Source organism: Aquarana catesbeiana, linkage group LG04 (assembly GCF_042186555.1).
Source record: "Aquarana catesbeiana isolate 2022-GZ linkage group LG04, ASM4218655v1, whole genome shotgun sequence".
Classification (NCBI taxonomy): domain Eukaryota; kingdom Metazoa; phylum Chordata; class Amphibia; order Anura; family Ranidae; genus Aquarana; species Aquarana catesbeiana.
Genome location: NC_133327.1, coordinates 55,346,989 through 55,359,892, shown reverse-complemented (window position 1 = coordinate 55,359,892; position 12,904 = coordinate 55,346,989). Strand labels below are relative to the sequence as shown.

At 47.5% G+C, this 12,904-nt stretch overlaps 1 long non-coding RNA gene, 2 other non-coding genes and 1 pseudogene across 3 annotated transcripts; 1 reads left to right on the top strand and 3 right to left on the bottom strand.

Annotated features, from left to right (window-relative positions):
- The first annotated feature begins 1,588 nt into the window (after positions 1-1,588).
- LOC141139267 (uncharacterized) lies at positions 1,589-12,277 on the top strand. Its single transcript, XR_012243744.1, has 3 exons — positions 1,589-1,723; positions 7,168-7,257; positions 11,771-12,277. It is a non-coding gene; the product is annotated as an uncharacterized lncRNA (long non-coding RNA).
- Positions 4,763-4,953, bottom strand: LOC141141777 (U2 spliceosomal RNA). Its single transcript, XR_012244223.1, has one exon. It is a non-coding gene; the product is annotated as a U2 spliceosomal RNA (small nuclear RNA).
- LOC141141776 (U2 spliceosomal RNA) lies at positions 5,868-6,058 on the bottom strand. Its single transcript, XR_012244222.1, has one exon. It is a non-coding gene; the product is annotated as a U2 spliceosomal RNA (small nuclear RNA).
- On the bottom strand, positions 6,973-7,174 carry LOC141141831 (U2 spliceosomal RNA; annotated as a pseudogene).
- Positions 12,278-12,904: the final 627 nt, after the last annotated feature.

The following is a 12,904-nucleotide window of genomic DNA, read 5'->3' as shown; positions in this document are numbered from 1 at the left end:
AGATCCCTTTGAGATCTGCACAAAAAGGTTACATCGTCCATGTAACAGAGTGACTTCAATTTACACCCATCTCCACCTGGGACAAAAAATCCCTCAAAAGCCTTGTCTTGTTGAACTTGCTGAAGGAGAGGCTCCATGATGCAAACAAACAGGGCAGGGGACAGAGGACACCCCTGTCTTACCCCAGATTTCACTTCCAAAGGTTCCGACAGGATCCCATTGATTAGGACCCTACTGCATGCACCTGTATAAAGACTTCTGACCATCTTAACAAAAAATTTTGGAAAACCCAGTTTTTCAAGAACATAAAACATAAACTTGTGGGAAACCCTATCATAGGCTTTTTCAAGATCAAAACCGGCTACTGCCAGAGGTAAGTTGTTGCACTGAGCATAATAGGCTAGGTCTCTTAATAGTACTAGGTTGTCAGCGATCCTTCTTCCTGGGATTGCGCACACCTGCCAATCGCCAATCACCTTCCCAATCACTTCCTTCATCCTGTTAGCCAGAATTTTGGCAAGAATCTTGTAATCCAGATTCAAGAGGGTTATCGGCCTCCAGTTCTTTATGTCCCTTGCATCCCCTTTCTTATATAGTAGCACAATCACTCCCTCCTTCATGGAAGTAGCCAGCCTGCCCGACCTCATGCAATACCTCAACACTTCAACTAAATGCGTTTTAATCACCGGCCAAAATTTTAGGTAAAATTCTACGGGGATGCCATCTCCACCAGGGGTCTTATTCCTTGCCATTCCTTTGATCGTTTCCTCCACTTCCGCCTCCCCAACCACCTCCGACAAAAAACCGCCTTCATCCTTCTCCAGACTTCCTTGTAAAATGTTACAATAATCTTTTACTTCTTTCATGGTAGCACCATCTTCTCCACCGTACAGATTCTGATAGAAGGTCCTCACGCTGTCTCTCATTCTGCTCCCCTCCACTTCCTCCTGGCCATCCAACATTTTCCTCATCATCTTCTTAGGACTGAAGGCCTTTTTGAAAAAGAATCTGGAGCATTTCTCATCTTCTTCCATATTCTGTACCTTAGCACTGAAGATGATACGTTTCCCTTTCTCTTTAAACCACTTCCTCCTCTCCTCCTGCACATCCTTTAATTCCTCCTCCACCTCTAAACCTAGGTTTTTACATTTGTAAAGAAAATGCGTTCTTTCAATCAATCTCCTCCCTACCTCCCTTTTCTCTCTTGCCTTTTCTACCCCCACCTTCCTGAAAAAGCAAGCCACCTGTTTCTTAACCCACTCCCACCACTCCAGCAGATCCTTAAAACTGTCTTTCTTATCTTCTAGGAATCTGAAAAAGGAAACAAAACGCCCACCAACCTCCTCATCTTCTAAAAGCAAAAGATTGAGCTTCCATGTACCTCTTCCGAATTCCACCTCCACCTCCAAATTAACTGATCCATAAATCAAAGAATGGTCAGAAAAAACCAAAGGGATAACCTGGTAAGTTTGACACTTCAAAAAACGAGATAAGAAAATAAAATCTATCCGCGATGACACAGTGCCCCTATCAGAATGGTAAGTATGACTAAGGTCTCCTTTTTCTACCTCCACAGCTACATCATGCATACTGAAGTCCTCCACAATCTCGTTTAGAATTCGGGATGTAACGTCCAACCCTCCATCTCCACTGGCCCCTCGTCGGTCTTCACGTCTCCTGACACAATTAAAGTCACCCACCAGGACAGTTGGCATTCTCCCAGGTAAGTGTATTTTTAATATTTCCAAAAACTTAACCCTCTCTTTTTTCTCTGCAGGAGCATAAACATTCATCACCCTCACACCTGTTCCCAAAAAGTCCAAGGTCACTATCTGCAAGCGCCCAGGGATAATAATTTCATGTGACATGATCTTAACATTTGCATTATTAACCACCACACCAACCCCCTCACTCCTAGACACACATGCTGGTGCCCACACAGACGGACCCCAAGACCACTCTGCTGATGGGTCACTTGTTATTCCACATTCTTGAAGACACACCACATCCAAGTTATATTTACTAACTTCATCAAACACAGCCACTCTTCTGTCTTTAGCCACGATACTACGAACATTAATAGACCCTATTGTTAGAGCCATTATCAACAGAAAAAGGGATACAGCCATAATAAAGCCTTTAAAAATCCATTCTATTCTCTGTCTCACTCACTCCTGGCTGGCTTCTCAACATCCTCCGAGGAACCGGAGAGCTGGCGGATTCCTCCTCGGAACCCCCATATTCAGGCATTACCCCTTCACCTTCCACCCCTCCAGACAAGGGCCTGTCCGACCTGGCCCTTTTACTACCGGTGTTGTCCAGCAACTCAGGTGTGGAAGAACCCTCCATCCTCTGACCACATTCTATACTATCGTCACTCTCCATCTCCTCTTCTTCTTCTTCTGAATCACTGTCAGACAAACTTCCCAGAAAAGATGATGACCTTCGTCTCACATCCACATTAATAGCACCCAGTCCTGGATCAACTTGCACTACCATATGGGGAGTACCGGCCTGTCCACCTCCTTCCCCTTCCTCTTCCATTCCACCAGGGGGACCACCATCTTCACCCTGCAAAGCATCTGCAGAACCGGGGTTGACACCACCATCTGCCACTTGAGAAACAGTAGCAGTGGTTGTGCCCACAGACCCCTCTGCATCACTTGCCTGCTCCTTGGGCGCAACATCACTGGCCGGGTGCTTTTTAGGTGGAACTCCAGACGGGTCCGCTTGTGCATCAGCAGAGTCCCCCCTAGAATTCCCTCCCGCACCCTCTTGTGGCCTCCGCTGCCTACCTTCTCTCTTCTCTTTCCCTTGAGATAAGACGCTGGATAGCCATTCCTTCCTGGCAGCTTGGTAAGACCCGCATTGTTTAGCCATATGTCCTGGTTTGTGACATATGTCACATACTCTCCCCTCCTTACAGTCTCGAGCCGCATGTCCTCCCTTCCCACAGAATCGGCATTTAAGTTCCTGGTCGCACTCACCACTGACATGACCGTACATCATGCATTTTCTGCAGTATCGGGGCTGTCCAGGGTAAAAAAGAAAACCCCTTTCTCCTCCAATTGTGAAAACAGCGGGAGGCCTTCTGACTCCTCCCACACAGCTTGAATCATTTTTGAAAGTACCGAAAAAGCGGTACTTCCCTGACCAAATTTGAAAGTTATTAAAGATCTTGTCACCACCTCTCAGGTTATCACAATAACTACTCAAAAAGGCCCTTACCAGGTTGATGTCCGCAAAAGGATTGTAGAGATGTACTGTTATCACTTTTTCTTCCTGCATAAAGAGCGGCTGTACTCCAAATTTTCTTCCAACTTCACTGTCTTCAATTATCTTGAACTGCTCGTAGGTATTCCAGCAAACCTCGGTCGAATAGAAGGTAACATCATAAAGTTTCTGGTTAGGGAAATCCTGTAGACATAATATGTCGCTTACCCTTAGGCCAAGAACACCCGTCAAAAGGTCCACGACCACCGTCCTCAGTGTCACGTCTGCAAATCCCGGCTTCACAAGGAACCGTAGCGAGTCACGAATTCCACGACCCGCCATTTTGGTGCACCAAATGCACCAGCCGCCTTCAGGAACGACCGCCTTCCTATGGGGGCCCCCCAAAAGGAGACCCCCACAGTTCCGCCAACCGCCTAAAGAAAAACGCCTTCAGAAGGGCGATCGCCTCTCGTTGCCCGGGGACTAAGCCTTCAGCCAATAGCAGCAAGGGGGGGCCCTTCCGAAAAAGGGACGCTCCCCCCAAGGCCGACTGTCGGGTACCCCGGGCACCTTTCAACTTCGATACAAGTGAGCCGAAACTGCACTTGATCTTAGCCAAAAGGCCGAGAAGCGATAACCCAATTATTCTCTTTTCCGAGCGAGCGGCGGCCTGGCACAAACGAGGAGCTCGCTGAGAGATGCCCGTCTAGCCTTCCCCCGGTCTAGGCTGGCCGCAGCCACAGGCACAGCAACTTTTCACACCTACCCGGGCTTGAGGCCTAATCCCTCCACACAGCTGCCTAACACCTCCTTAACACACCTGCAGCCCATTCTGACCTTCATACTGCCAATTAGGCAGCCTTGAGCACTAATTGCACACAGCCAGGTGCTCCTCGTTGATGGCTAACGAGGGAAATCATTTGCATGGACCCGCCTCCTGGTAAGATGAACGAGGAAGACGAGACGGGGACCCACTAGAGGGAGACACAGGCTGCGAAAACGAGGGAGTGAGGGAAGGAATGCATGCCTGGACTGACTTTGAGCTCCTGGACTGACTTTGAGCTAGCTGCAACAAGGGACAGCAGAGATGGAGCAAAGTCAGGCCTGTTGAAATGGCCTGGCCTGGCCTGGCCTGGGCCTGCCTGCTGCTGCCTTTCGAAACTGACCCTGGCAGTGAAGGCTTTGTTTTGGGCCTTGGGAGAAAGATTGATGAAACATTAGCTAGCTGTCTTGTCGAAATGTGTCTGCTTACTGACTTGCTACTGACTTGCTGACTTGCTAGGTTTGGCTTCTTGCAACTGCCACTTTACCTGCTGCTTCTTCCTGACCCCAAAAATATGGAGCGCAAGGAGGGAGGGGGGAGAGAGAAATAGGCCAAGAAACTGACACGAAGCAAAAACACCAATACACACAGGGGTTAAATGCAAGTTTATTATTGCAAGAATTAACAGCTTGTGGTGAGCCCTCCAAAAAAAAGCAACATTGCCATTGAGCAAGCAAAAGGAAGATTTGTGTTGTTGTTCAATCTGTTTTTTGAAACTGCATAAGAGAGGGGTGCACCGGTCCTGGAGGTACTGCAATACCAGGTCGATGCGTGGAGTGGACAGAGCAAGCTCTTCTTCCATCTCCCTGTTCTAAAAATCCATTTAATATATGGTCCCCAGATAGGGGACGTATCAGATATTAAACTGATAAGAACAGATACTACACTTGATCTTAGCCAAAAGGCCGAGAAGCGATAACCCAATTATTCTCTTTTCCGAGCGAGCGGCGGCCTGGCACAAACGAGGAGCTCGCTGAGAGATGCCCGTCTAGCCTTCCCCCGGTCTAGGCTGGCCGCAGCCACAGGCACAGCAACTTTTCACACCTACCCGGGCTTGAGGCCTAATCCCTCCACACAGCTGCCTAACACCTCCTTAACACACCTGCAGCCCATTCTGACCTTCATACTGCCAATTAGGCAGCCTTGAGCACTAATTGCACACAGCCAGGTGCTCCTCGTTGATGGCTAACGAGGGAAATCATTTGCATGGACCCGCCTCCTGGTAAGATGAACGAGGAAGACGAGACGGGGACCCACTAGAGGGAGACACAGGCTGCGAAAACGAGGGAGTGAGGGAAGGAATGCATGCCTGGACTGACTTTGAGCTCCTGGACTGACTTTGAGCTAGCTGCAACAAGGGACAGCAGAGATGGAGCAAAGTCAGGCCTGTTGAAATGGCCTGGCCTGGCCTGGCCTGGGCCTGCCTGCTGCTGCCTTTCGAAACTGACCCTGGCAGTGAAGGCTTTGTTTTGGGCCTTGGGAGAAAGATTGATGAAACATTAGCTAGCTGTCTTGTCGAAATGTGTCTGCTTACTGACTTGCTACTGACTTGCTGACTTGCTAGGTTTGGCTTCTTGCAACTGCCACTTTACCTGCTGCTTCTTCCTGACCCCAAAAATATGGAGCGCAAGGAGGGAGGGGGGAGAGAGAAATAGGCCAAGAAACTGACACGAAGCAAAAACACCAATACACACAGGGGTTAAATGCAAGTTTATTATTGCAAGAATTAACAGCTTGTGGTGAGCCCTCCAAAAAAAAGCAACATTGCCATTGAGCAAGCAAAAGGAAGATTTGTGTTGTTGTTCAATCTGTTTTTTGAAACTGCATAAGAGAGGGGTGCACCGGTCCTGGAGGTACTGCAATACCAGGTCGATGCGTGGAGTGGACAGAGCAAGCTCTTCTTCCATCTCCCTGTTCTAAAAATCCATTTAATATATGGTCCCCAGATAGGGGACGTATCAGATATTAAACTGATAAGAACAGATACTACACTTGATCTTAGCCAAAAGGCCGAGAAGCGATAACCCAATTATTCTCTTTTCCGAGCGAGCGGCGGCCTGGCACAAACGAGGAGCTCGCTGAGAGATGCCCGTCTAGCCTTCCCCCGGTCTAGGCTGGCCGCAGCCACAGGCACAGCAACTTTTCACACCTACCCGGGCTTGAGGCCTAATCCCTCCACACAGCTGCCTAACACCTCCTTAACACACCTGCAGCCCATTCTGACCTTCATACTGCCAATTAGGCAGCCTTGAGCACTAATTGCACACAGCCAGGTGCTCCTCGTTGATGGCTAACGAGGGAAATCATTTGCATGGACCCGCCTCCTGGTAAGATGAACGAGGAAGACGAGACGGGGACCCACTAGAGGGAGACACAGGCTGCGAAAACGAGGGAGTGAGGGAAGGAATGCATGCCTGGACTGACTTTGAGCTCCTGGACTGACTTTGAGCTAGCTGCAACAAGGGACAGCAGAGATGGAGCAAAGTCAGGCCTGTTGAAATGGCCTGGCCTGGCCTGGCCTGGGCCTGCCTGCTGCTGCCTTTCGAAACTGACCCTGGCAGTGAAGGCTTTGTTTTGGGCCTTGGGAGAAAGATTGATGAAACATTAGCTAGCTGTCTTGTCGAAATGTGTCTGCTTACTGACTTGCTACTGACTTGCTGACTTGCTAGGTTTGGCTTCTTGCAACTGCCACTTTACCTGCTGCTTCTTCCTGACCCCAAAAATATGGAGCGCAAGGAGGGAGGGGGGAGAGAGAAATAGGCCAAGAAACTGACACGAAGCAAAAACACCAATACACACAGGGGTTAAATGCAAGTTTATTATTGCAAGAATTAACAGCTTGTGGTGAGCCCTCCAAAAAAAAGCAACATTGCCATTGAGCAAGCAAAAGGAAGATTTGTGTTGTTGTTCAATCTGTTTTTTGAAACTGCATAAGAGAGGGGTGCACCGGTCCTGGAGGTACTGCAATACCAGGTCGATGCGTGGAGTGGACAGAGCAAGCTCTTCTTCCATCTCCCTGTTCTAAAAATCCATTTAATATATGGTCCCCAGATAGGGGACGTATCAGATATTAAACTGATAAGAACAGATTTTTTTTTTTTTTTTTTTTTTTTTTTTCTTCTTTTCCTCAGAATGAATCGCGTACTCAAGACTCCTTCAAGCAACTCTCCAGAGATCAAGCAGCGTTCCTTTCATCATCTGGACATCATTTTTTCACAAAGGTAAGTAAAAACAGTAAGTAAAAACAACCCTACCCCCCACTAAACTCTTTCCTCCACCTATCATACTTCCAATACACGTTTGCATCCTCCACCCCCATCCACCTTCTATCATACAACAGCACAACATATAATTTGGCCAAACATAAATTCATACAGTCTTTTTCTGAGATGTCATAATTCTTCTTCCAATGCCAACACCTAGCATCCCACAACACTTCTTTAAGGATAGCAAAAAAAATCCAGGCCTTTCGTCGCTGTTTTAACCCTCCTCCCACCAACCCAAAAAAACATGCCAAAAAACTCATATTTTCCACCTCCACCACACCATTCACAAAACACTCCACTCTTCTGCATACTTTTTTAGCAAACTCACATTCCCAAAAAACATGGGCTGCAGTTTCCACTCCTCCACATCCTTCCCTTGGGCACTTATCATTCCTGACCAGATCTCTTGCTTTCAAAAATGACTTCGTAAGCAAACAGCCCTGTAAGGCCATCCAGGAAACCTCTTTTTGTCTGTTGGTTATTCCTTTTATCAAAAAACTCCCCCAACATTTCTCAGCTGAAGCAGATCTTAACCCCATAATATTGGTTACCACCTCCTCCCTCCTCATCCACTTTACAAGATTTACTTTAGATGTTGCACCAACTCCCAACTCACTCAATTTATTTTGCAAAAAGAACTGCTGTAATCGTAAGTATACAGGTGAAGGTACTAGAGCCATGGGTCTTCTGAGGTCTTTTTCACACCACCCCCATTTAAGCAAAGGCCATCCAGCAAGATATCTCATTAATTTAGCAGCATTCCCATTAGCAGAAAAGATCTTAAAATGACTAATCCATAACTGGACCCCAATAAACTTCTGAACATCCGGGAAGTTGTACCCTCCAAGCTTCACTTCCTTCATTACAATGATGCGGGACACCCTCTCCATCCTTGCTCCCCAAAAGAAAACAAAAAGGAGCCTAGTGATCTTCTGAATAATTTTTACACTTGGCGGAAAAATTAAACTGGTATACAAAAGCAGGGGTAATATCACTGCCTTTACAACCAACACCTTCCCAGAGAAGGTCAAACGTCTCAACCTCCAAAAGTCTAGTTTCTGGGATATTCTCCCTACCACCCTTTGAGCATTACACTGATTCAATGTATCCCTCTGATACTGGACCCCCAAGACTTCAATTGTTTCTGTAGATTTTAAGCGAGCCTGTGACGTGCTACAGGTCCCGCTCAACACACACACTTGACTCTTGCTCCAATTGACCTGTAGGCCAGACATGCTCCCGAACAAACTTAGTTGCAGTTCTACTCTTTTCAGATCTATTGAAGAGGAACAAAGGAAGGTAACGTCATCCATGTAGCACATGGATTTCACTCTTGCGCCATCCCCCCCTGGAATAAAAAAACCCCGAAAACTTTTATCCTTCTGGACATGCCGCAAAAGAGGCTCCATAACACAAATAAAAATCACAGGTGACAGGGGGCACCCCTGTCTCACTCCTGAATTCACTCCAAAGGGCTCAGATACTTGACCATTAACCAGCACCTGGCTAGTCATGCCGGCATATAAACCTTTAAGGGCCACCAGGAACTTATCCGGAAAGCCCATCTGCTCCAAGACCCCGAACAGGAAGGGATGAGCCACCCTGTCATAGGCCTTTTCGATATCTATTCCTGCTACGGCCAATGGAAGGTTATTTAACTGGGCATAACTAATCAAATCCCTCAGCAATGCCAAATTCTCTGTGATCCTTCTCCCAGGGACTGCGCATGTCTGCCACTCTCCCACCAGACCTCCTACAACCAAACTAAGTCGACTTGCCAACAGCTTAGAGATTATTTTATAGTCTACATTCAGTAGGGTTATCGGTCGCCAGTTCTTTAAGTCACGCTCCTCTCCTTTTTTGTACAACAAGGTGACCACCCCCTCCTTCATAGATGCCGACAAATTCCCGGTCTCCACACAATATCTTACCACCTCCACCAAATGATCCTTTAATATTGTCCAAAACTTAACATAGAACTCTGCAGGGAGGCCATCTTTCCCCGGAGTTTTGTTTTTTGGCATTCTTTTCAAGTTCCCCTCCACCTCCTCTTCCGTGACAACATTTAACAGGGTTTCAGCTTCTTCACTTCCCAAACTTCCTCTCAGGACCTCACAATACTCCAAAATTTCTGTTTCAGTAGTACCTGATTGTTCTTCATACAGTTTCTCATAGAAGCGCTTCACCTCTTCCACCACTTCCTCCCCACTCACTTCCCCATCTCCTGTGAGCACACTCTTTACCACTTTCTTTGCCCCCAGAGCTTTTTTAAAAAAGAACCTGGAGCATTGCTCTCCCTCCTCCATATCTTGCACTTTAGCACTGAAGATAATTCGTTTTCCTTTTTCCTGTATAAAATGGCTCCTTTCCTCCCGCACCTTCTCCAACTCATCTTCCACTTCCACCCCCATTTTTTTAAACTTTAGTAGCAAGTGCAATCTCTCCACTAAGGCCATTTCTTTCTCTCTCCTTCGCCTTGCTTTCTCCACTCCTATTTTCATAAAGAAATTACTTATCTGTTTTTTGGCCCAATCCCACCACTGTAATATTCCTCCAAAATCTTTTTTCTTTCTCACCAAACGTGCAAAAAAATCCCCAAACCTGTCACACACCTCCTCCTCCTCCAATACCGTGGTATTAAGTTTCCACAACCCTCTCCCAAAAGCAACCCCCTCCTCCAACACAAAAGTACCAGAAACCATTTTATGATCAGAAAATAAAAAAGGCTTAGTACTATAACTCTTCACTTCAACAAACTCAGATAAAAAAAGAAAATCGATTCTCGAGCTGACTGTACCCCGATCAGAAAGGTATGTATGAGAGGTATCACTCCCTTCCCTTTCCACTGCCACATCCTTTAGCCTAAAGTCAGCCACTATTTCATTTAATAGCCTGGATGAAGAATCCAGTCTACCTTCCTCTCCAGCACCCTTTCTGTCACTTATATTTCTAATACAATTAAAATCTCCTGCTATGATCGTCGGAATCCTTCCAGGTAAGTGTAATTTCAAGGTGCTAAGAAATTCATTTCTTTCTCGCTTATCTGCAGGTGCATAACAGTTAAAGAGTCTAAATCTACATCCTGCATATTCTAACATAACCAGTAAGAGTCTTCCTGGCACAATCACCTCTTGTGCCACCATCACAACCTGTGGATTTTTTATAAGCACTCCCACACCTTCACATTTTGTTATACAAGCAGGGGACCACGCACTCCCCCCATGTCTCCATTCACTAGAGTCTGGAACTCTCTCCACACCACACTCTTGTAGGCATAAAATGTCTGTCTTACATTCTGACAGGCTGTCAAACACTGCAGCCCGTCTCCAACCAGATCGCACACTCCTCACATTTATAGAGCAAATGGTTAAAGCCATAAGGAAGAAGAAAAAGATTTTCCCAGCCATAATAAATCTTATTAGAAGGGTCATTCCATACTCTTACTCTCTCCTCCCTGCTTACTTCCCCTCTGCCATCTCTTAGGACCTGGAGAACTGGCGGACTCTAACTCAGAGTCCCCAGATAGGGCAATCTGAAGTGACCCTTCACTCTCAGAACCCCTTTCTTCAATTCTGGCTCTTTTACCAGCCAACTCCTCCCCCTCCACTGTCGGAGATACGAAATGCTGTCCACACTCCAACTCTTCTTCCTCTTCTTCCCCCTCTGTATCATCCATCTCCTCTTCGCTATCCGACAAATCTCCGATCAACCGGGACACACTCCGCCCTGATACCGAGGTTTCAGCCCCACTTGCCACATCAATTCCATCAGAGACATCATCCTGCTGCATAGATTCCTCCTCTTCTCCAGGGACCGCCCTTTCTTCCACACCTAAAGATGGGTCCCCAGTCTCAGGGCAGGCTACTCCAGTCTCCGCTCCAACAGCAGAACCTGAAGCAATACCCACACCATCAACCGGAGCGCCACCATCTCCAGGCACAGCCTCATCAGCCGTGGTTGGTCGAGGTACACCAGACGGGGCCGCATCATCATTTACTTCCGCGGGTCCCCCCCCAGTCCCTCTCCCCACACCACCATCACGCCTCGGCCAATACTTCCCTTTAGCGTCAAGTCTTCGTTGGATCCTTTTGTTTGTCAGTATATCGGAAAAAGTTTCTTTTGCTTCACGATATTTCTCACACTGTCTCGCAAAATGGCCTTCTCTTTTGCAGATATCGCACACTCTAGATTCATCACAGTCACTTGCAGCATGACCGGCCTTATTACAGAAACGACACACCACTCCCTCATCACAATCAGCACTTACATGCCCATATTTGAAGCATTTCCGGCAGTATTTTGGCTGTCCAGGATAGAAAAGGAATCCCCTCTCCCCTCCAATAGTAAAGACAGCCGGGGGTCTCCTCACTCCACCTATAGATCCCTCATCCTTCCTAAAACGCCCAAAAAATCTATACTTTCCCGACCAAATACCAAATTTATTTAATACTTTTTCTCCTCCCCTTAGGTCAACACAATATGCTTTCAAAAAAGCCCACACTAAGGCTGGATCAGCGAAGGGATTATAAAGATGGACCGTAATCACCTTCTCCTCCTGCATGAAAAGAGGTTGAACTTCAATCAGCTCCAAAAGTTCGCTTTTCTTTACCTTAGCTTCTTCGAAGACTCTCCAGCATACCTCGGAAGAGCAAAAGGTAATATCGTAAGTTCCCTGCTGCGGGAAATCCTGCAAACACATTATATCCTTTACCTTGACTTCAAATTCGTCCATCAAAAGATCCACAACGATCGTCCTTAGAGTCACCATCGTCCTAGCATCTGGCCTAACCAGAAATCGCAGCGAATCGCGAAGACCTCGACTCGCCATGGTGAAGCACGCCCACCAATCGCCCTCTCGTCACCTCCAGCAGCGTCTCACCCAATAGCAGCATGGGGTGTACCAATTAAGGAAACACCCCAAGGCCGAGTGAAACTGGTGCCTTCAGTAAAACCCTCCAACCACGACACTAAGATCGCAGCCAAAAGGCCGAGAAGCGATAACCCAATTATTCTCTTTTCCGAGCGAGCGGCGGCCTGGCACAAACGAGGAGCTCGCTGAGAGATGCCCGTCTAGCCTTCCCCCGGTCTAGGCTGGCCGCAGCCACAGGCACAGCAACTTTTCACACCTACCCGGGCTTGAGGCCTAATCCCTCCACACAGCTGCCTAACACCTCCTTAACACACCTGCAGCCCATTCTGACCTTCATACTGCCAATTAGGCAGCCTTGAGCACTAATTGCACACAGCCAGGTGCTCCTCGTTGATGGCTAACGAGGGAAATCATTTGCATGGACCCGCCTCCTGGTAAGATGAACGAGGAAGACGAGACGGGGACCCACTAGAGGGAGACACAGGCTGCGAAAACGAGGGAGTGAGGGAAGGAATGCATGCCTGGACTGACTTTGAGCTCCTGGACTGACTTTGAGCTAGCTGCAACAAGGGACAGCAGAGATGGAGCAAAGTCAGGCCTGTTGAAATGGCCTGGCCTGGCCTGGCCTGGGCCTGCCTGCTGCTGCCTTTCGAAACTGACCCTGGCAGTGAAGGCTTTGTTTTGGGCCTTGGGAGAAAGATTGATGAAACATTAGCTAGCTGTCTTGTCGAA